Raw genomic sequence first — 24,207 nt, forward strand, 5'->3', positions numbered from 1 at the left:
GGTCAATGCCTCAAATCTTTGGTGACTTCATTATTAAAATGAGATAGGATCTGGATAACAAGTTTAGCAATTGGATCTCCTCTTTCTGCTACACAAGGAACAGGAACTATTATGAAAAGAAAATCCTGCTCATTAATCTGCAAAAATTTTAGAGGGCTTCTTCTGTTTACATCAGACTGCTTTCTGACCATTTAATTATAGAAACAGATTAAAAGATTTCTTAAGTAAAATTAAATCTTTGGCTCCTAAATAGATTGGCAATTATATTGCTACATATGCAGCTGTAATTGTAAAACACTGCAATACAGTCTTATCTGAAAATTTTCTTTTTACACAAATATGAACAATTGTGCACTTTTTATCAATGGAATGTACACCCCTTAAGTTTTGGAACAACGAGCCTTTCAGTATCCAAGTTACTTGTCTTTCACATTTGACCTTTCAGCACATTGGCAGAATCAAACAACAACAAATCAAAGGACCTTCACAAACCTAAACTTAAAAGCATCAGGGAACAGATTTTATGCAAAATATTTCCCTGAGGCTTAAGGGTGAGATCACATACCCTTTCTCTGGCTTCTTAAAAACTCTTAATTCTTTGCCTTGGGACTTTCTGATAAAACAGCAATCAGACTATAAATGGTAATACTCTGTAGAGTGATAGATTGGAGCAAGCTTGTCCATTAAACCATAAGATAGTGTGCATTTATGAAGTTAATGACAAATGATCCCTTTCTGAATTAATGCATTACTTTATTCACCATAATTATTGATCCCTAAAAGCCATTCTTTGTGCTAAAGTGCTTTAACCAAAGTGCCTTAATAGAATGTTCATTAGTGACCTCATAAAATGACACACATGCAAAAGGAGAATAGAGACCTAAGCCATATATATCAAAATCTTGAATATGACATACACAATTGGAAATCTTTCAGCAGAAATCACATATGAACAAGTAATACAAAGAGAAATCTAAACCTTGTATATGCTGGGTTCCATCCAAAATGGAATCCAACCCATATTTCCTACAGGAACACCGCAATGATCAATCATATAGCAGACATCAGAAAGTGGAAAAACAGTGGTAATACATTAAAACACATTTTCAATAGACCTAAAACCAAACCCTTGAAATCTATGAAGAATGAAGGGGGATGGGGAGGGGGAGAATGTGCCCCTGCATAATACAGTAATTCATCTTCACTTAATAAGGTATAGGACACACTCAAGTGTGCATAAATCATTTTGTGTTTGTTCGCTTTGTACAATATGTGGCCTGATAGGAATACTTTGACCACTGCTGATGTCAAAGAAGAAATATCACAGCTGTTAGACAAAGAAAGGTTATATTCCCTTGCTAAAGGTACAGAATTCACCTCCACTAACCTATAATCAGGAACAAGTTCCAAATGGCTATTGGAATTAGAAAAATTACACGTGACATAATTAGAAATTTCATGCTCAAAAAAGACCTCACACTAGTAAACAATATGGCTTTGGAAACATGAAGCAAAAGTGTTTCAAATTCTAGCTGTTCTAAATGTACCATAAGTAATATCTTTTATTAGGTAATGTAACAGTAGAGACAAATTTAATCAATCATTTTTGGAGGAGAAAGTCTTACCCTGCAGATAACTTATACAATCAGTAGATTGTACATTAATTATTTTCTAATAACTAATAATTTATTTGAAACTGTACTTCAAGTGTCTATCCCCAAGTTCTTTCCATACTTTGTCTTTTGGCTAGAGAATTCCTTGGTTATCTGTTTTAAAGCTATTATGAGAAGGATTAGAAGAAAATACATCGCAGAAGGCACATGATGAACAATATCACGTATCTAATAAAGAGGTCACACAGATTGATGAACTCTTTTAAAAAAGGGCACTTGGAGAAGTTACCTCAAATGTGCTGATTTTTGCTATGTTATGCATTCTTACAAATATTTTGTAATTATTTGTTTATCTACTTTCAAAAAAGAATGCTTCTGACATCCAACACTATGACAACTCTAGAGCTGTGATTTTTTTCAACTGGTTGTTAACAAGCAAATATTTAAGCAGTGGTAAACGCACCCTGAAATGTGAAATATATGTATAAATAAAGAAATGTATATATATATTTGTATATATATAGTTTTCATTTAAGTTCTTTATTATTTTAACTATGCATTTTAGGAAATAAGAAAACTAAATTCTGTTCCTGAAACAAATATTACACTATATGCTAACTAACTGGAATTTAAACAAAAAGTTGAAAAAAGAAAAATAATTTCCTCCTGAAATGGCAGCCAATAACTAAAGCTAAAAATCTCAAATCTAACCTAAGGTCAGGAGTCCAGGTTGTGAGAGTATCATAATGATAGAGGGAAAAGGAAGATTAATGTTCAGCCAGTGCTTTTTTACAAATGGCTAATCTATGTACATCGCATTATTCCCTAAACAAAAGTAATTATATTCTTTCTTCCTGCTTCTGCTAAAGCCATCAGACTAAATGTCCTGTTTTTACTCTTTTCTATTAATATTATCTTTGATGAAAAATTTTAATATGATCTCTTCAGTGTAAAACTTTTATCATATGACATATGAAGATATTTGGGGCATGGGAACAGGAAAACACAGTGTGATTGGCCCCAGGCCTCATACGTTATCTTAGATAACTACGGAGAGCATACTTGAGTTTAGGTCTATAAGCCCCTTTCTTCCTCTGCATTAAAAAAATAAATTCTTTCACACCATAGTTTCCTTACTTTTAGAAATAATTACGTGTTTTCCTCCTGCAATTCAGTCAGGATACCATGGGAGGCTTAAAAAAAAATGTTAATAAGGAGCAGTGATTTTTTTAAAAAAAGCTAAAATGCTACTCAGTGGAATTTTGTAAGAATCTGCTGTCCTTATGAAGCTTGTGTTACTTACAGAGGAGTAAAAATTCATCATCTCTGATTTTAGTACCTCACTCAATAATTTCACTTTATTATTCTCTTCATCCCTCTTCAAAGCCCTTCGATAATTCCAGTTTTATTTTCAGTGCTTTTCTTCAGTACCAAAATCTTGCTGACATAAAACCTGACTGTGGAATCATTACAGGATTTTTTGGTAGGGTGGTCATTAAAATGTGAGCATCTCCCACATATAACTTCTTCTAAGGGCATAACATAACACTAATACTATATTTTTTATGGGAAGAAATATTTTTCTTTGTGTGCTAAAATCAAGAGCAAGTGAAATCACACAGCACTAAATTCTGAAATTTTAGATAAAAAATTTCACAAATAAGTAAAAGATGGCTATGATATTAAGGATAATCATTAACTGCACTTACAGATTATAATTTTTTCCATTTATACAGGTGATACTATTTTAAACAAAATAACTTCCATGCCCAAAAATATGGTATCTAAGGATGAAAGGAATCAAAGAGTTAGGGAATACATGAAACTTAAAATTCTGAAATATTTTATGATTTCATTTCAAGGATAAGGAATATTTAGAAAACAGAAATAAGAACAGAAGATCTTGAACTTTAGAATACATAAGAATCACTTCAGGTGATTGAAAAAATGCAGCTTCCCAATATGTCGCCATCAAAGATTGTAATTTAATAGATGTGGGTGGAATTTGGGGGATCTGCATTTTAGCAAATATTCCCAATGAACCTGATTCAGAGAGTCTGTTTGAGAAACACTTGAATAAATGGGCAGAAGAACTCAGGGCCCTTGACTCCAAGTTAAATATTGTTTCTGCTATACCACAACATCTTTGACTTTTATGGAATTGTTAAATTCCACTTTTAAAGGATGTGCAAATATTTGGAATTATAAATCCAAAGTGTCCATTGAGTTTTGACCTTGATTTACAGAAATTAGTATTAGAAATGTCATCCTTTCTTCCTGGGAGTACTTGGCTCTACTTAATTTAGCTACACAGAGATCACTTTGACTATTTCCATATTATTGTGGTTCTGGCTGCAGGGAGGGATGACTAAGATCTGATAGGTGTTTTCTGGTCAAAAATATAGATGGGAACTCAAAACATGACCCTTTGGTTGGAACAAAACCACTGACTGGTGGTTAGATTTACAAGGACACCATCACCTTGAAAAATAACTTCCTTGGGAACACATGAGTGGCAGCACTTAATTTACCATCGTTAAATGTGCTCTGGCTTAAAAAAAAAAAAAAAGTGCTGCATCTCTCTGAAATTGGATATTGGAAATTCTTCTTAAAATGACAAATCACTGGACTATTTTACCTTACACAGAAGCTTAAAACTGCAACAAAATAAAATCTGGATTTGTTCATCAAATGTATGCAGTAACTTGTCAAGAAGAGGAAAAGGTAAATTTTTCCACCTTCACCAGCTTTCTACTTTAACCTCCTAGAGGCAATATCCTCTACCCATTCTACCTTGATCAAACAGAAAAGCAACTATATCTAAAATTGTGCCAAATGTAAAATACATTGTAGAAAATTTCTTTTTTTCCCCAGAAAGTGAGAGAGAAAATAGTTGTTCAATTTAGGGTAATTATCAGCTTCTTGAAATTTAAATCACAAAGTGCTTTCTATTCTTTAACTTAATTACCTTGCATGGATTTAAAACACTGATCACCACAAATAAAATTTCTTTTTCACAAGAATGAGAGAAGTTTAATTTAAAGGAGTTAAAGAATCAGAGTTTAAGGCTTCATTCTATCACTAACTTGAACCTCTTAAAGCCTATACCTTGAACTTCTGCTTCACTTGTAGATAATATAGTGACTCATCTAAGAATTTAATGAAATTGATTACAAAAGATTTTGCAAACCATAAGTCAGATTTTATAATCCCATTTATATTTGAATTTTCTAATTAGGAAATTAAAGCAATACAGAGGCGGAAGGGCACTGAACCCCTGAACAGTTAAAAATCTGTATATAACTTCTGACTCTCCCAAAACTTAACTAGGAGCCTACTACTGACCTAAAGGTTTACTGATAACATAAATAGCTGATCGATAAATATTTTGCATGTCGTACATATTATATATTGTATTCTTACAATAAAGTAAGCTAGAAAAAAAAGAGGATGTTATTAAGAAAATCATAAGGAAGGGAAAACACATTTACAGTACTGTATTGTAAAAACTCTGTGTATATATGGACCTGTACAGTTCAAACCCATGTTGTTCAAGGGTCAACAATACACTGACGTGCATTATGGGATCTTGCCATCAGTGCTCCTGTATAGTATAAAAGCACTGCTAAACATCCTGGGAGCATTTCAGAAGAGGAGCGCCTCAATTTGGTTACCTATTTTCTGTGAAGTACTCTTGAACACAAAAGCCTCTGAGTGTTAATTGACACTTTCACCTTGAATTGGAGAGTCTTGATAAATTATCATTTTTTTTTAAATGTCATGTTGTACTCCTCACATCATTTTACTCAGTTTTCCTCATTTCCAAAGGAAACACAGCAAGATTACATGGATAGATTTGCTCACATCAAGGACAATGTACATGAAACACAATGACCAGAGCCAAGCCATACCTTCTTAACACGACTTCAGTTCAGAAGGTAAGGTTGTTATAAAATTCCAAAATTCAAGCGTATGTTTCCTCATTTTATATATTGTTCTTAAATCTTTCCCATATATGAAGTAAGTTCATAGACCTTTCATTGAAAATGATCCTACATGGGGTACCTGGGTGGCTCAGTCGGTTGGGTGTCCAACCCTCAGGCCATGATCTCAGGGTCATGGGATGGAGCCCCACATCGGGCTCTAAGCTCAGCACGGAGTCTGCTTGAGATTCTCTCTCTCCCTCTCCCCCTGCCCCTCCCCCTGCTCATGCTCCTTCTAGAAGGAAAGGAAGGGAGGGAGGGAGGGAGGGAGGGAGGGAGGGAGGAAAGAAAGAAAGAAAGAAAGAAAGAAAGAAAGAAAGAAAGAAAGAAAGAAAGAAAGAAAGAAAGAAAGAAAAGAAAGGAAGGAAGAAAGGAAAGAAAGAAAGGAAGAAAGGAAAGAAAGAAAGGAAAGAAGAAAGGAAAGAAGAAAGAAAGAAAGAAAAGTTCTTTAAAAAAAAGAAAATGATCTTACTTATTTAATAAATGGAAAGTATAGCTATTAATAGAATTTGGACCGTATTTATCAGCTAACTGTCCAACAAAAATGCTACTAAATCTCTATTTTATGCAGACCAGCAAAACAGAAGTGGCAAAAAGAAAGTCTTATTGTAAGAAAGTAGCAGGTTCTTAATGCTATCTGATGAGTGTGGAGAGGGAATGATCTGGGTTGGGGGACGGACAAATCATAGATGTCTAACCTGATCTAAGAGAGATCCCATAAAGAAGCTGAGATTTCAGGAAGGGCCCATTTAGGTGAAGCGCAGAGCAGGTAATACCAGTACAGCTGGGGAGTTGAGTAAAGGTGTGGAGGAGGGAACTATATAAAGCTTGTGAAAAGATTAACAAAAGCACAACTTACATATGCCCGAAGTTAAGCAGTGATCTGAGACTCATCAATGAATGAAAAAAAATCTAGATATCTTAGGTATCCAAAATAAACTTCTATATCAACAGCCAAGGACTGGGAATCCAACTTATATGTTTAGTTACTGAGGTGACATTTCTGAACACAAAAAATAGATGGCCTAAGTTGACTTTAAAAAAAAAAAAAGCTTAAATTTAATGAAAAAAGTGGATGGGATATTTTCTCTTTTATGCCAAATGCTTGTTTGATTGGATTTTTTACATTGCAAACAGACGTTTTAAAGTAATTTCAGTACACTTTAATCTTAATGACAGAGAAGTCATGACATTTAAATGTCACAAGTATTTGCTGTAGAGGTTTTCTCTTACAAAAAGTTACTAAAATACTAAAGAGAAACAGACCAGATATTAACGGTCGGGGTCTCTGTGTGTAAAGTAATGAATGATAGTTCTTCTTCTGTATAATTAAACACGAATTCTTACAGTAGTAAACAGTAAAATGAAACAAACTCCAGCTAATAATACTTACTGAATTATTTGGACTCTTCAGCATTAAAAGATAGAAAAGTAGAAAAGACGAAATAATGGCCCAAACAAGATAAACGGTTATGCTCACATAACTCTCCCTCCTCCCCCAAGGAACCTAAATCTTGTCTAGTTCAAGCCTCCACCATCCCAAAAGTGTGGCCCTCAACCTCTTGGCCCAGTAAAGTTGTAGCTGAGTTTTAGGCAATGCAATGGAGAAGGACATGAAAAAGAAAAAGAGGGCAAAGAGTTTGTGTTGGCGGTCTCTGAAGGAGTGTATTAGTCATCTATTCCATATGACAAATTACCACAAACTTAGCACCTTAAACACAGGTATTTATTATCTTACAGTTTCCTTGGGTCAGGAATACAGACACAGTCTTGCTAGTTCCTTTGCTTAGCATTACACAGTGCTGCAATCAAGATATTGGCTGGATTGCATTCTCATCTGGGGTCTAAGTGGGGAAGAATCCATTTCTAAGTCAACTCAGGTCATTAGCAGAATCCATGTCCTGTGGTTGTAGGACAGAGGACCCTTCTTTCTGGCTGTTGGCTGGAGGCCGACTTCAGCTACTGGAGGACACAGCTCCTAAAGGCTGTTCACAGTTTCTAGAGGACTCCCACAGTTTCTCAAGGACTTTTGCAGTTCCTTGACACATGAGCACCCGCAGTTTGGCCAGTTATTTCATCAAGCCAGAAAGGAGAGCCTCTAGAGTTAGTCTGCTAGCAAGGTGGAGTCTTATGTAACATAACCTAAACAAGAGAATGACATCCTGCCACCTTTGCCATATTTTATTGGTTTGTGACAAATCACTGATCCTGCCTGCCCTCATAGGGAGGGAGAGGATATAGGGAGATGTCTCCTGAACACCAGGAGACAAAAATAACAAGGGCTTCTCTCATGTCTGTCTACTACAGGAAGGTTCCCAGAAATAATCACACAATCTTCCCTCTTGCATCCCATTAGCTAAAGTTGAGCCACATCTAGCTGGAAGATGCAGCCCTTTTTCCCCCCAGATTGCCACATGTCTTAATACCAATGTGATTATTGTGGAAGAAGGAGAGAGTGAATTTTGGGAGACAACTAGCAGATGTCTTCCAATCAGAGACCTTCCAATCAGAACTTCTGCAGCAATCCAGTGAAATAAGGAACATGACAGCATCTGGCATAGATTAGTAGGCAGAGGGATAGTAGTTTACTAAGGGTCCTGTCCCACTGAAAGAGCTTTAACATTTGAGTAAGTGACTACAAAGAGAAATTTTTTTTTTTTAAGATTTTATTTATTTATTTGACAGAGAGAGAGACAGTGAGAGAGGGAACACAAGCAGCAGGAGTGGGAGAGGTAGAAGCAGGCTTCCCGCTGAGCAGGGAGCCCGATGCGGAGCTCGATCCCAGGACCCTGGGACCATGACCTGAGCCAAAGGCAGCCGCTTAACAACTGAGCCACCCAGGTGCCCCTACAAAGAGAATTTGTTAAGTCAAGAAAATTATTAGTTACAAAGTGAATCCAATCCTTCAGAAATGTGGTGGTTGCAAACACTGAGACCTTTCCAAACAGGTTATTGCCAGGCTATTAAAATTAAATCATTCACATATACTCTCCACCCTTCACTCTCCAGTACCCTAGACCCTCCATGGCTGTGACTGTGGTTTTTGTTTTTTGTCTTGTTTTGTTTTGTTTTTTCTGGAGAACTGAAGAAAGAAATTGGGTCAAGTGTTATGAATCACTAAAAATTAGTCCCATAGGTAAGTTTCTCTGACCCTTTACACACCCTCACTCCTCCCCAGACTAGGTCAGTTTGCTTGATATTTGCTCACATTACCCATAATGCTTTGTTGCGGACTTACAGTAGTGACAATTATAAGTAATGTAATTAAATTGTGAAATAATAGCTGTGTAATAATAATGTGAAAATCAGGAGGTCAGGGTTTAGCTCACTACTATATTTCTGCAGCACATTATATACATGTGCATAGATACACTATACATATTTGTTGATGGTCTAAGCATAACTAATGCATTGGGAAAGCATCACAATATAATGAAATGAGCATGAGTTTTGGAATTAAATTTCTACCTATCATCATTTTTTTTCACTCGCCTCCTCACCCTACACCCAACCTACTTCAAAGGTCACCCACCATCAGTGGATAGACTTTGGAACATTACTTATACTTCCTAAGCCTGGTCTTCTACTTCTACACAATAATAATGATACTTTGTTGAGCTCTTACACAGATTACATGACACAGCATATACAAAGCCCCAAGGTGTGACAAGTGCTCATCATGTTTTCTGTTTCATTGGCATCTCTGTTGCTATTATTGTGCAGAGGTTCTATTTATTACTATTTGTCAAAATGTAAGTTCTCAGGTAAAGGATTTGTAAAACAGACACAGATGGATACATATATAAAATGACCAAGTCTGACGTGAAGGAATGATAATATATAGTTTATTATTTGTAAAGTAACATAAATTAAATTGATATGGTTTTCCTGGCTTTGTTTGGTTTACTGAAAAACAATAGCTTTCTATATGTGTTACAGTTAAGATTCTTAAGAGCCAGAAAACTGTTGCTCCTAGAGTAGTGAAGCTTGAATGAAAAATATTTGTTACCACCCCAAGCCCTTCAACCAAGTTAAAAAAAATTTTTTGCGTAAATACAAAGCTATCATGTTTTAAATGTACAATTTATATATAAAAGTACAGGCACAACTACTAATGGAATTTTTCAAAGGTTAATTCTTAAATATACTTTACATAAACTGCTTAAGAAAAATAATATTTTAAGATTTGGATTCATTTGTCCAAGCAATACTTATTTATCTTTGCCAAAGGGCTGCACTGTATCCTACAGAGGAAAAATAAAACGATCACGAATCCCAACAATTAAATTGAGACTTTGGAGAAAAATACTTTGCACTTAATCAGTAGGTTCCTGTAATTTCACTCATCTATGTGTTTTTCAAGTTTGATTTTAAGAAAACTGAATGACAGCATCCACTACCTTTTCTCTCAGAATGCCAAAGATGCCGAGCAACACTTAAATTTAATGCTAGGTGAGCAGAGTTTCCATTTTCATTTCTTCTATACTACTGAGGGCACTTGTTCATATCTGAGGGAGAAAAACTGTATGCATAAATTTTCCCTTTACCAATTAAATTTTCATTTTTTATACTCACAGTTCTCTAATTCAAATGTTTGGTGGAGAAGTCAGTCAAAAAGCCTCAAGCCTAAGAATATTGGATTTGTCAATCCTTAATGTACAGGGCATCTCAATTTTCTCTGCTATTTCTCTTTTCTCTAACAACTTCTCATATCACTATTTCAAAGACATACTTTCAGAGGAACAAAATAAAATTAATTCATACAATTCTTACTCCTTGAATATTTATTATTTTCTTCAATCTCTTGAAATCCAAGGATCGGATATAATGGAGAAACATCATACTAAGATGGAAGGGAATATATTCCGAGTTCTTTATGAAGCCTGTTTTCACACAATTTGAGAGCAGAATCACCCACTTTACTCTCACAATGAGTCTGTCTGGTACTTCATGGCATGAGGCCAAACAATAAAATGATGTTTTAATGTTGCAAGTGAGTTCAAAGAAACACCTTAATGATGTTTGGTCCTGCCTGAATATTAAGAATAGCTTCGAAGACTCCAGAGCATGTTCTACAATCTGATGATTACTTGTATTTCCCCATTAAGATGGAACAAAACAAGTTATTTCAACAGTGTCTGCTAAACCTATAGATACGAATATGTTTACACTGCCAAACAGTCATCACCCTAGGCTTGTAATTAACTCTAGAGACATTATGACTAGCACGTACGAACTTAACCTAGTTGCACAAAGAGAAAAAACTATTTTTCGAGGACAAAGCATTTGAAATTAAACAGAATTGATAGAAAATAATGAGTAGAGGTACTCTTCAGCTCAGGAATAAAAAACATTTAATGACAGAATAAAATAAAATAATTTCCTTTTTCAGAAACAGTGTAAAACATTACCTACTAGACTGAGAAAATAATTTGTTTCTCCTCCTTAGTGTGTTTTAAATGACCACTGTTGTGAGACCCTCTACCTGGGGCAGTGGAAAACACAAAATGAACCAGTGAGGGAGGCAGCCCTCAACGAGGTAAGATTGTAGCAGCCATTTGCCTGTTTCCAAATTTTGCTACCTTTTACTTTAAAAAAAATTTTTTTTATTTGATAGTTTACTTAATTGATTGTATGGAGAACCAATTAAAATACTGACTTTATTGTATATTTATTATGATTAACATAAAAACAGATACTGTTTTTGAAAACCAAATAATTTATATAATAATAAATTTTCAGGGGTGCCCGGGTGGCTCAGTCAGTTAAGCATCCGACTCTTTTTTTTTTTTTTTAAGATTTTATTTATTTATTTGAGAGAGACAATGAGATAGAGAGAGCATGAGAGGGGGGAGGGTCAGAGGGAGAAGCAGACTCCCTGCCGAGCAGGGAGCCCGATAAGCATCCGACTCTTGACTTCAGCTCAGGTCATGATCTCAGGGTCCTGGGATCAAACCCCATATCGGGCTCTATGCTCACTGGGGAGTCTGCTTGAGGATTCTCTCTTTCCCCCGTCCCTCTGCCCCTCCCCCCCACTTGCACTCTCTCTCTCAAGTAAATAAATCTTTAATACTTATAGTAATAATAAATGTTCATTCTTACAGACCACATAAAGACAATCTGTGCTCTCAATAATGTTCTAAACCTGGGGGTCATAAAGTATGCTCTCAGATAAGTAGCATGTGCATCACCCTCGAACTTGGTAAAAATGCAAATTCTCAGGCCCCACCCACCTCCACTAAATCAGAACCTCTGAGAATGGGGCCTAGCAACCAGTGGTTTAGTAAGCCCTCCAGAGGATACTGATGCAGACCGAAGTATGAGAACCACAGCTCTAACCTAGTCTATGGTGTTTTATAAAATGAAATCTTCATACCACAAATTCAACCTTATATACTTTTCACAGGCAATGTTTGCAAGGAGACTTGGAAGCAGGTAAAATTGATCTTTCTGTGGCTTCCAAGAAGCCCGATACCTGATTCCACTTTGCTGCCTCCTAACCAATCATTTTGCTGAGATTTCTGATTTTGATCTATTTTCACTTTAACATCTCTTAAGACAATAGAACTGGGGTATGCTTCCTTGAGCTGAGTTAGCAGTTCCCAGCTAGAAACATGTTTTCTTTGAAATCTTCACTCTATTACCTTCAGCTTAACAGCGTCACTAATTACTACAACTATAAATCCAAGCTGAATATTTTTCAAGAAAAGTAATATACTTACTAGCTATTTCAGGCCAGAAGTACTGATGTGTTCTTTATAAACACCTGCATTTTTAAAAACTAGTTAGAATAATATACTGCTTTAATTTAGGCACTGAAAAATAGAAAACAACTCTGCAAATACAAATGACTTTTCCTAAAATTCTTTTATAACCATCACCCTCCACACAGAAGCCTTTAGATGAAAGCCAAAGATCTATCAAAATATACAAATAATTTGTAACCTATTAAAAACTGTTAAATCTCTACATCACCGTGATTCAAAGCCTTATTTCAGAGTCACTAAATACAATAATTATTTCAGTTTACAAAAGTGCGTAGATTTGTTCTTTTTCTCTTCTTCTTAATGGTTTCTTTAGATATTTAATTTACAGACTCTCCCTTTTGCATTTGAAGCTGTGCGTCTGACAAGAATATTTCATATTGTCTCAAGGCTTCTCAGAGGTTGCCAGAAGCCTGAACTTCCATTTTTTGAGGTCCCCAGTATGTATGTAGATAGTAGTAATAGATAAGCTAAAGGTAGTTAAAAAACTGGGGTATATCCTTAAAGTATAAACTAGCACATTTGTCACATTAAAAAATACCATATCAGCTCATCTGGACATGATTTAACTTGAGATGCTTCACAAATGTGAGGCCCTGGACCAGACTGTTACCTTCACCTCTGCCTCATCTGCTGTCACAGGTTCTTGGCTGTTTATAACTCACGTTACACTAAATTGGAACACCAATCTGGAGGAAAAAATTGTTCCCTGGCCTTAATGTTCTTGGGTTAGAAAAAGAAGATAGGAAGGAAAGGCTAGAGGGGGCAATGGTGGACAAGCTATCTGTCCTGTCCTTACCTATCTGCTGGGCAAGTAAAGAGAAAGGGATTATAGGCGGCCTATCGATCTGCTACTACATTGGTCTAAATTTCCCATGTGCCCAGATGGGAATTTCTGAAAGAGGGCTATGAGATTTAACTATCTCATAGGGAAAGATGTCATAACCCTAAAATATCTGTACTTTCAGATGGATGGCTGGAAGTAGCAGTCACCCAGGAAGGTAGCAGTTCTTCCCAAAGCATCAGGAAACCCGATTGTGCCTCTGTCACATCTAGCTAAAGAAAATGCCAAAACATAGTCGTAAAAATCCTAAGGATCTTATTCTGTAAAAGAGGTTTTCTATTTTATTTTTCTTTTTGTACAGGGAAAATAGAAGAAGAAAGAAGTGAATGCCATTTCTGAGCTTAACTACAGATCTTGAAACATTCAGAATGTATGGATTCATTAATCTTTTTTTTTTTTTGATGATTGAAATGATGAATGTATGATATGGATGACATATCATATGGATAACAGAGCAGGCTCTCTTGAAAGGAGTGTAAAAAAATAAATCGAGGTTCCTAAAATTCCTGAAAGGAAAAGGGAGGGGCACCAATTAAAAAAATAATAAACCAATCTAATACATGTCACTTGGTCAAAGAATTTTACCATCTTGACATTTTTGTAGGCTTCCAGAAGGAGTAATAGATTCAGACACTTCTGTAACCTCTCTATCATGTAGATCAAGAAGGATATACAACTTTCCCAGCTTTTTTAAATTCCAAACTAACTCTTTCAGGGCATTGGGATCTAATCAAAGGTCTTGCTCTACAATATCCAAATGCCCTCATAAAGTTAATAAATGGCCAAAATGTTTAATTCCTGTATCATTTATTTGGCTCTTTCAATTCCGATGGACAAAAATTTCAACTCAAGATGCTTCAAAGCAAAATACTGATTCATATCTGAAAACTGAAAAACAAGGTAAGTTCTTGTTTCAGCCACAGCTGGATTCCGAACTCAAACATCCCCATCTGGGTTTAACTTTTCTCCAACTCCCAGGCATGCCTCCCTGAGTATTAGCTTCATTCTCAAACTTCATATGCTGACACAAGAATTTCCAAGCTCACACATCATTCTGCAAAGTCCCATAGAAGAGGGTCCACTTCCCTAAGTGCGGGTGGGAGGGGGTGGCCAAAAGTCCTAGAACGGTGCCTTTTTGTCTCTGATTGGCCAGGGTTGGTCACATACTTCTCTGTAAACTAATCCCAGCCACCAGAAGGACACAACACCTCCAGTGGTGAGACCTGAGTCTTGGGTCACCCAGTGAGAGTAGCTGTTGACCTGAAGCAAATGGGCTAAAGGGTGAGGCAGTGCGGTTGGAGCCTCCAAAATAAACAGGCGTACTGCTTCCATAAACAGGTGTGAGTAGCTGGGACAAAAGACCACAGATGCCACTACAAGTTATCGTTAGAAGACCCCACCTCCCCCACGTACTAAACTCTCACATATGCTATGTTAGTGGATCAAAATAAGATTTAAAAAAATCATTCGATTGAGGCTCCTGATCAAATAAAGTTTTGAAGGAGTGCAACCTCACACCTTGTATCCAAAATGTCGCCTCAACTGCTGGTCTTCCGCTCGTCTTCAGGAACTGGAACACATGGCCTTGCAGAAAGCTGGCAAACAGAGGCAACTCTGGTTTACCAGTCGCCCGCCACACGCTGCCAGGTCCAGGTCGTGTCACCACCAGCAGGAGCAAGACCAGAGGGGACGATGCACCCACTTCCCAGGCGGCGCGACCAGTCTCATCCTTGGCGGCCTCCACCGTCTCCCAGCAGCGGCCGTCGGAACGCGCCGGCCGGGACGCGACGCCCGGGTCACCACGCCGAGGCCCCGGCTGGCGCGAGCCAGGCGGACGGACGCGCCTCCAGCCGCCGGCTCCCGCCCCCGTCCCCACCCCTTCCCCCGGCGGGCGCGCGCGCGGCCCGGGAGCGGGGAGGCGGCGGGAGGGCGGCGGGAGGGCGGCGGCGGCGGCGGCGGCGCGGCCGGGCGGGTCCCGGGGACGCGGTGCGCGTCGGAGCGAGCGCGCGAGTCCCCGGCGCGCCCGCCGCGCTCGCCCCGCAGCAGCCGCCAGCCCTGCGCCGCCCGCGCTCCGGACCAGCCCCAGTCGCCCGCCGGCGGTGTCCGCGGGGTGCCCGGGCGGGCGAGGGAAGGGCCGTCCGCGTCGCCCCCGCCCGGCTCCCGGCACCGAGTCCCCTCCAAACGCCGCCCGGACCGCGGGGCCGCCCCCGGGGAGTCGCTGGGGCCGAGCGCCCCGGGAAGGAGGATCCCGCGGACGGCTGCAGCCCGAGGTAATCGCCGTGGACGACGGACGGGGCCGCTCCTCGCCCAGGACCCCGACCCCGGCGACTCGGAATGCGACTCCAGAGGTGGCACTCCCGAGCAGGACAAGTTTCTCGCGGTTTGAAGGGGTCCTGAAACTGTCACTAGTTATTATTTAATTAGCCTTTCCTCTTATGTTTTAAATAAGTTTATTTAGACAATGAAAAAAAAAATAGCCTCCCGGATGACTGTAGGTTTACAAATATAATCCCGAAACTTTTGCATGGTGTGGTTATTTGCTTATGCATATTTATTAACCTGTTAACTCTGCAGCTCGTCAGAAAATTGACATTTAAAATATTCTTTTAGGAACATTACAAGTTCGCTGTTGCGTTCAGGCATCGTGTTATTTATCAGCTTAGTTAGCATCTGTCTTCCCGAAGTGGTACCAAAGCCTGTCCCTTGGCGACGGGTCTTGCATGTGACACTCTTGCCCTCTAGTGCCTCACCAGCTTGGTAGCAGTTTGATGGCTAATATTAATAAGATGTTACATAACACAAGGGTACTGGGCCATAACTGGAAATGCTACCACTTGTGAAGCCAAAAAGCCTAAGCCGGTGGTAGTGGATGCTGCTGTTTCAGTTTCTTTTCTGTTGAAACTTTGTGAAGCATTGTCGGCGCTTTCAACTTTAATTCCAGGTAAGTGCATCTGTTTATTTACACTATCCATTAATGCTCACTCATAAATGTAAGAAGGGCTTCTAGTAAGAGAGAGCAACTTTGTTTTCAATTAATCTAAAAATTTCAGGATTGAACAAGTGCCTCATTTGATTCTTGTAGAAGAAATAGAGCATTTTAATTAAGTGAGACACAGAAATATCATTCTCGGGTAATTTTAAAGCTTCTCTTCACTAACATTGAAGTATTAAGGAGATGATCCCTTATAACTGCTTAAGATCTCCACCAACAAGTTGTAATTATTCTGCAGCAGATTTGTTAAACAGAACACATGTGTATTGCTTGATGGACTAGAAATATGTAAGCGACATTAGAGATTTAAACTATACCTGTCTATCTATACAGTAATGATCCTCAACAAATCTTTCTATTTGATGCAATTCATTTCATAAACATTGTTTAAAATTGCACAGTTAATAAAATTACATGCAACTGGAGAGAAAGAATCAGGCTATGTATTGAATATAGAAGCTTTAAAAGAAAATACATGTATCTTCCATTTAATATGTCTACTTTTTTTCTTCAAAAGAACCAAGTGAACATTGTTTAAAAGGTTTACCTAGATTATCTCCAACTAGTTCTTCTAATATCTGGAAACTATTTAAGCTTCAAACTCATTTAAAGTTGAAATTTAATTTATATTCTTTATAAACACATTGAAGTACAGCAACATATGTAATCTGGGAAGAGTTTTAAGGAAATCACTCCTAAGTAATATAAACAGCTACATCTTCATATTAGATTAAAATAGAAATCAAATATTCAGATACATGTGAAACTGATCTCCAACCCACTTTTTCTTTGTCCTTAGAAAATATCATATGATCAACTATTGAACAATGCTATTCACCACAGAGCAGAATGATACGGAGGACAAACTCTCAAACATCTGATAGTCAGCTGAAGGGCATTTTTCCCTTTTTCTTCAACTATAGCTTCCTATTAATACTGTATTTGAGAAGGAGATTTCAAAAATAAATTTGAAAGAGACTCTTGAAAAATAGTACTGAACATATCAAGAGGTTTGCCCTAACAGAAGCTCTTTCTTTCTCCAGTTAACACAGTATCTATCATCTCTCATTTTTTATTGTTTTTCTTTATGGTCCTAATGGTAAAACAGAAGGCTTCTCTCTTTGTATAAGTAAATATTACTATTAAACTGGTCACGAGTTAATTTCTTCATAGTTTTTAGAATGAAAGATTCTTAGGTTACTAAAATGTTTTAGATAAAACAAAACTTTTATCTCTTTCTAGAGAGATTTGTTATAGTTTATTTCAGTTGAGTTATGGTATACCTTCTCTTTCAGTACATTTTCTTGAGGAAAGTATTATTTCTGAAGATTACAGCAAGTATTAGAGTAATTTGTGGTATAACTGAAAGGTTTGTTGAAAAAAAAAAATAGAGTAGAAGAGATAACCAGGCATTGAGTTTCATTTTTCTGGACTATATATATATATATTAACACATATTCAGTTCAATGCTGAAGAAGTTATTATAAGCTAAAATCTAAATATTCAGTGGTCAACTTGCTGTTTCAGAATTTTAAAACCATAAAGAAATTACAATTTTTTCTTTCAATTCAGGGAATCTTGTATGACTTCCTTGAAACCTGACTGAGTCTCAATTGTTGTTTAGTAATTAGTGCCAATTTTTAAACTTAAATATGTATTTGCTGAGGTATAAAATATATTCAAAGAAAACTATATTTAAATACTTTGTGATTTGTATGCACTATAAAAACAGAGAAATAGAATTGGTGATAAAAACACTACTCTCAACTAAATGAATGTCTTGGATTTATAACTGCTTAACAGTTCAGATGATAGGAAAAACCATGGAAGTTTGCTTTTCCTGAGGTGTGGCTATTGAAGATAAGCATTCACACTGACATGCATGAACTCTAAACACCTGTCCAGTTTAGAGGATGCTGCCAGACCACAAAAGTAACAGCTTACATTATAATGATAATTAGTCTGAACAATGCTCAAAATTGTTTTGTAACTGAATTTTTTTCTTAGAGTACCCAATAATTTGTTGTGGAAAACCAAATGGGTTTTTTGTGTTTGTTTTTAATAAAAACTATCCTTAGGTTCTGGGATATCACAGTGACCTTCATGTTACTCTAAACATTCTTCATCAATTTTCTTTAAGTTGTATAACTAGAGAAAAATTCAGGCTTTTCTACAATTAATGTGTATAACAAATTATCTCACAAAAACTCCTACAAGTTACTGAGGGCTATAACTCTTGATTACTATTACCAAACATGAGCTTAAAAATCAAGTGTTAAAGTCCCATACTAAACATTTTAGCATCTCAATGATGGGTTATCCATTTTACATACACTTCATTTTTAATTCTTTTCTTTGGTTATGATGTTTGAGAATAACATGAAGCTAGATATGAATTCTAGGCCTGGTTCTGCCATGAGAGATGTACTTTTGGACAACTCCCTTGCTAGCTCTGGGCTTTGGTCCCTTACCTGGAAAATGATGATCTCAGAGATCCTTTTCTATCTTCCTTGTTGTTCAACACTGTAGAAATTGTTTTGAAAGATAGGACAAATAGACATGAAAAAAATTAAATAATAATGCAAGACTTGTTGATTAGTACTGTTATCTAGATATTTAGTAATAGATACGAAAGTTTTTTAAAACAACAGTTAACTGTCATAGAATGGTTACTTTGTCCAGGCACTGTTCTAAGCACTAATATATTAATTTTTAGCTCAACGTAATCTTCAAAAAGATTATCTGAGGTAGATGCTCTAATTATTTCCTTTTCACAAATGAGGAAATTGAGGCACTGAGAGGTTACTTACCTTTCTAAGATCATATACCTGCAAGTGGTAAAGATGGGATTCAGTTTGAGTCTGGTTCCAATGCACATGCCCTGAACCACCAGATTATATTGTCTCTCTATAGGTTTTCAAGCATTTGTGCTTGATATGTCTCTTGATATAATAGAGGCAATTCATGTACCACTGTAGTCATTTCCACCACTTCTACCCTTATGTACTCCTACATATGAAATGATCATTTATTCATTCAAGAGATATTTACTCAGCACCTATTGTTGTGTCAGGCTTAAACCAGTACCCAAGACCATTACATGTGGTGCCTTCCCTAAGGAAGTATATATAGTCCAGTTTAGGTGATTTCTTTCCTCTCCCATGATAGCCCAATTGGGTTGAGTGTCAGTTGCTCAAAAAGATGCCTAAGGTAACAGAGGAAGAATTTGTCTGACTTCTTTGTTGATGCATCCATAGGATAGAGATTAATAGAGCAAGACCTCAGACTTCCTAGGACTCCCTATCGTATTTCTTCATTGCTCCTCTCTGCTCTTTTTCCATTATCCTCTCTGCAGATCGGCTGCCTCTGCTTCTCTGGTTCATATAACCTCCCCTAAAACATAGCCAAAAATTTATCTGTGACTTTACATCGTATGGTCTAGGCAAACAAGGAGAGATTAGGTTAATACTTTTGTTCCCATGACTCTGAAGAAGAATAAAAGCAACAAAGGTTATAGTAGATCCTGAAGGCTTCATTGGCAGTAGTCGTAATGCCCTGCTATTAGGCATACAGTGATGTATACATTGTAGCTCAATTAAGGGGATTTGGGAGACATTTTCTCCTTTAAGTCATACAGGCAGAACAAACAGCAAGCAGTAGTGGGGTAGTTTTCTTGTCTTGCCTCACTGGCTGGCATAACACTGAGAGAAGTGAAAAAAAAAAAAAAGATTGTTTCCTTGATAATTTCTAAAGACAAAGAAGGAGGGAAAGTTGCAATAGAAAGGCATTTTTCCATTTAATATATCAAACAAAGCCAGTGCCCCCAAGTGCAGCTATTTGCCCATCCATCCCAAAGGAAAACCACAGTTCTAGGGACAGAGTGTATTCTTGGTCTTACTCCATGCAAATCAGCATCTGACATGCCTACCACAGCAGGGTCCATTTAACATGACACAGTTTCACACATTTCTTCCCAGAGAAGAGCATGTTCTTTGTCAATTTTTAATACCACTAAATTACTTTTAGCAAATTCATGTAATGTATTTGAAGCCTCCCAATGCATTTTTCAACACTATAAAATACAGTTAATTTTGTGAAAGGGGAATGTTGTCAAGATCTTTTAAATATCTTTCATTTATGTTAGAACCTGAAGTTCTTTAGTTATTAATACTCATTTTCCAGATGGCAATCTTTTTTTTCAACATTTCTTGTACTGCCAACTTCAACGTGATTCTATTGCATTTAGAAATTGATTTTTACTTGAGGATGATGGCGGGTGGAAGATAGTGGGAAAGATAGGTTCCAGTGACAAGTAGATGCTTCCCCTTGCAGAGATCACAGTACTTTGCAAAATGTATGTTTGTATATATTCAGTTCTTTTCTATGTATACGGAATGGCTTAGGATTCCAAAATATAATTTCTCCCTCTGCCTTTTGTTAATGGTATATAATTAAATAATGGCTAATGCTTCCTTGGTGGAAAACAGATGTTTTCCTTTTTAAATACACATGCATTACAAAGCAACTCTAGCCATGCCAAATTCTGAAAAAATATCAGAATGGCAAAAATAGGTATTTGAGTAAGATTCAATAAAAGGTACCTTCTGGATGTGCCTGACTTATGGCTGTGGTCAAGGTGGTCACTGCCATTCACAGTGTTTATATTATCACCCTGATTATTTGAGGCCAGTGTGACTTGTGGAGGTATCCATTCACGGAAAATGGTTGACTTAATCACTGCCCTAGTTTGTGAAGGCAGCTGCTAGTTGTAAAATTTAGTACAGGCTCTCTTTTCACTCATTTAACAAGTATTCAGCGGGATGTTCTTACTTCAAGCAATGGATTGGTATCTAGAAGATAGAGGTGAACAGGACAGGTACTTACAAATGCTTCCAATCTCTGGAGAAATATTACACAAAAAGCCACATGGCTAATTATACCTATGGAATGTGCTGCGGAGGTAAAGTAGGTGGTGATGTGAGAGTGTGTAAAGAGGGAGACCCGACAGATCTGGGGAATCGAGGCTTTTGTGAGGCAGGATCATTTATGCTTAGAGCCGAAGGACTCAGAGGCTGAAGCCAGATGAAGACACAGGAGAAAACTTCCAGAGGAAGTTTGGAAGTCCTTCCAAAGAGGACAGCATGTGAGAAGACTCTGAGTCAGAGAAGAGGTGGTTGCTTTGGGGGAACTGAAAGAGGACCCCTTTACCTGGAATTTGGAGGGGAGCACACCATTGAATCAGGCCTGAGATGTAAGAGTGGGAAGCGTTCCTCACAGTGTCTTGTAGGGCATGTATAGGAGTTTGCATGTTAATCAGTAAGTGAAATAAGCAGCCATTGATAAATTTGCTGCTGGGAAGAAACAATCCGATTTGCACTTGGATGCTGGACTGAGAAAAGTATAAAAGGAGCCCAGAGTGTTTATGAGGAGTCTAGATGTTGCAGTAGTTCAAGTGAGAGGGATGTTGCCTAGGAAAGAGCAGTATATTGAAGAGGTGAGGTGAGTTTTGGGAAATGGAAATGAGAGGACTTGGGTTTATTTAGATAAGCAGAGGTAAGCGGAAAAGAAGATGTCAAGGATGAGCTACTACATGGTCGTGGGAAGATGAAGATGGTTTTAGAGAGTAGATCACACAGTCCAATTTAGACAGGCTGAGTTCTCTTGTAACATGAATCCAGTGGAGCTAAACAGTGGCTGGCATATAATAAGAATACAGTTTCTGTGAGTTGTTGTTGTTATTATATCAAGTTGATAGTTCAAATTTGCAATCCTAGAGCTCAGAGGAAGGAGGCTAAACTAACAAATGAACATTTGGAATTTATTGGAGCATAGATGGTAGCGAAAGCCAGTGAGTATGTGAGCTCATCTGGGGTAATGGGAAGGAATGAGAAGAAGCCCAAGGATGGACATGATGCTGGGTTATGCCTCTGATTCTCTTCCTCTGCTCTGACTTTAGCTTCCTGCATCAGAGGTGGACTTGCTGCTCTTCCCACAACTCTGCTTACACTGGAATGCTTGTACCTGTCCCTTTAAAGCCCTTAGTGAATTTTTATTGGCCATCTTCAGGATATTTCCCATTTCCTATGTTAGTTATATTGTCGTCGTCATCATCATCATCATCATCATCATCATCATCACCATTCTCCTCCTCCTCATCATCACAGGTAACGTTTCGTATATTCATTCTATGTGCCAGACACTTTCTAAGAGCTTTTTATAGTTTATCTCATAATCCTCATTAAAACCCTATTAATAGGTACCACAAGTATCCCCATTTTCATATGCAGAAACTGCAGCATCTTAAGATAATAGCTACCTACTATCCATTTCCTACATGTTCCTAGCATGGAAAGTGTTGCAGTTGCTTTCTTGGGTGTATGGCATCTTCATTGCAGGCAGTCAAGTTCCAATTTCAGTCCAACCATTATGAGCTGTGGCATCCTGGGCAAGTTACTTAGCTTTTAAAGGGCCCAACACCATGTTGGCATGTAGTAAGTGTTCACTAATTTAGCTGTGTTGCTGTTGTTGTTACTCTACCTTCCCATATTATGTTATTTCCTTCAGTGTGCCTTATAGGAAATCCTGATGAAGTGGTGATGTTTATAACCAGCCCAACTTTGCAACTTTCCTGCATCTACTCCGACTCTTCCAAAATGCCTGCCTAAATGATTTATTGATTTTCTAATTTAACTTACACTTCCTTGGTCATTCAGCATATTCCTCATCATAGGTGTCCAAATGCAAGCACAGCTGTCAGCTCCCTGCTTGTAGTAAAGAGAGTTGTGTCCATGGAAACTCTCTGACATGGAGGCTAGTGTGCCTATTCTTTAGTCATTTAGAGAATTCTTCGGACCCTGCAAAAGTCTATAATTTTCAATGTATTTTGTGAGAGTACTTCAAGAATACTGTGTTCAATGTATTTTGTGAGAGTACTTCAAGAATACTGTATTCTTATTATATGCCAGCCATTGGGCGCCTGGGTGGCTCAGTCAGTTGGGCATCTGCCTTCGGCTCAGACCATGATCCCAGGGTTCTGGGATCGAGCCCTGCATCAGACTCCGTGCTCGGCTGGGAGCCTGCTTCTCCCTCTGCCTGCTGCTCCCCCTGCTTGTGCTCTCTCTCTCTCTCAAAATAAAGAAAATCTTAAAAAAAAAAAATACAATAATCACTATACTCAAGTGTTTGCCTGTTGCTCTTGTTAGCCTTTAAAAATGCTTTTATCCTGTTTCTTGTTTGAAAGATTACTGGGAATGACATAAACCCTATACCCTTGGAAATTTCAGTCTAACAAGAAAGAGAGACATTAAACAAGTAATGTTGCTAATGACATTTAGTAAGAGTTGTGATAAAAGCCTGAAATAAAATGTAATTATAATTAGATTACATCATCTGGGGCTCTGGTCTAAAGGGGGAGGAGTAAATTGGTCAGAAAAGGCTTTCCTGAGGAATTGAATTTGTGTAGCATATCCAGATTTGCCTATGACCCATTAATTTCAAATGTTTCCTTGTCCTTTTTATTTGTCAACATCCAACTATTTTATAGAATATTATGATTTTGCCATCTCCCTGTGCATCATTTAGTCACCTGTCTGAACCTTAGGTGAACATCATTAGCTCAAGCCAATATCCACTCTAAGCTTGCACGTTTCTAATACTGGCACTTTTCTTCTTCTAGTCCCCAAGCATAATTTATCAGTAATCATTTCCTTTTTGTTTTTCTCCTGTCTCTCTTAATTTTTATTCCCCCTGATAACCACCTTAGTCTGGCCTCACACCACTCCCCACCTGGATTGTGCAGCAGCCCCTTAAGTGGGACTGTCCTGACTCCACCTCCTTCTTCACTCTGTACAATGTAGCATATACTCTCTCTGTTCATATGACTGCTGTTTGCCCATTCTAGATGCCACTGCTACTCTAATCATTGGCCGTAAATGTGATTTTTATTGTCTCTCTTCTGTTCAGATTCATCTAATGCTGTCTGTTTCCAAGTCCACACTTTGTGCTTCACAGT

General features: G+C 37.8%; 1 protein-coding gene and 1 long non-coding RNA gene across 5 annotated transcripts in view; one reads left to right on the forward strand and one right to left on the reverse strand.

The window, feature by feature from the left end:
* The window catches only part of LOC123848297 (uncharacterized), an 844,895-nt gene that overhangs the window by 627,557 nt on the left and 193,131 nt on the right, over positions 1-24,207 (reverse strand). For all 3 annotated transcript variants that reach the window (XR_010409502.1, XR_008506546.2, XR_010409501.1), the window contains one exon: positions 18,668-18,719. This is a non-coding gene — a long non-coding RNA (uncharacterized LOC123848297). The remainder of the gene's footprint in view (positions 1-18,667; positions 18,720-24,207) is intronic.
* The window catches only part of LOC123848295 (bifunctional heparan sulfate N-deacetylase/N-sulfotransferase 3), a 176,962-nt gene continuing 168,019 nt past the window's right edge, over positions 15,265-24,207 (forward strand). The window contains exons 1-2 of one of the 2 annotated variants that reach the window (XM_045880526.3): positions 15,265-16,145; positions 22,153-22,360. The gene's annotated coding sequence lies outside the window, so the exon portion shown is untranslated. The remainder of the gene's footprint in view (positions 16,146-22,152; positions 22,361-24,207) is intronic. The other variant, XM_045880528.3, reaches the window with a different exon arrangement.

Source organism: Mirounga angustirostris, unplaced genomic scaffold (assembly GCF_029215605.1).
Source record: "Mirounga angustirostris isolate CCGP_5_RB_7025 unplaced genomic scaffold, mMirAng1.0.hap1 SCAF_2, whole genome shotgun sequence".
In the NCBI taxonomy this organism is placed as follows: domain Eukaryota; kingdom Metazoa; phylum Chordata; class Mammalia; order Carnivora; family Phocidae; genus Mirounga; species Mirounga angustirostris.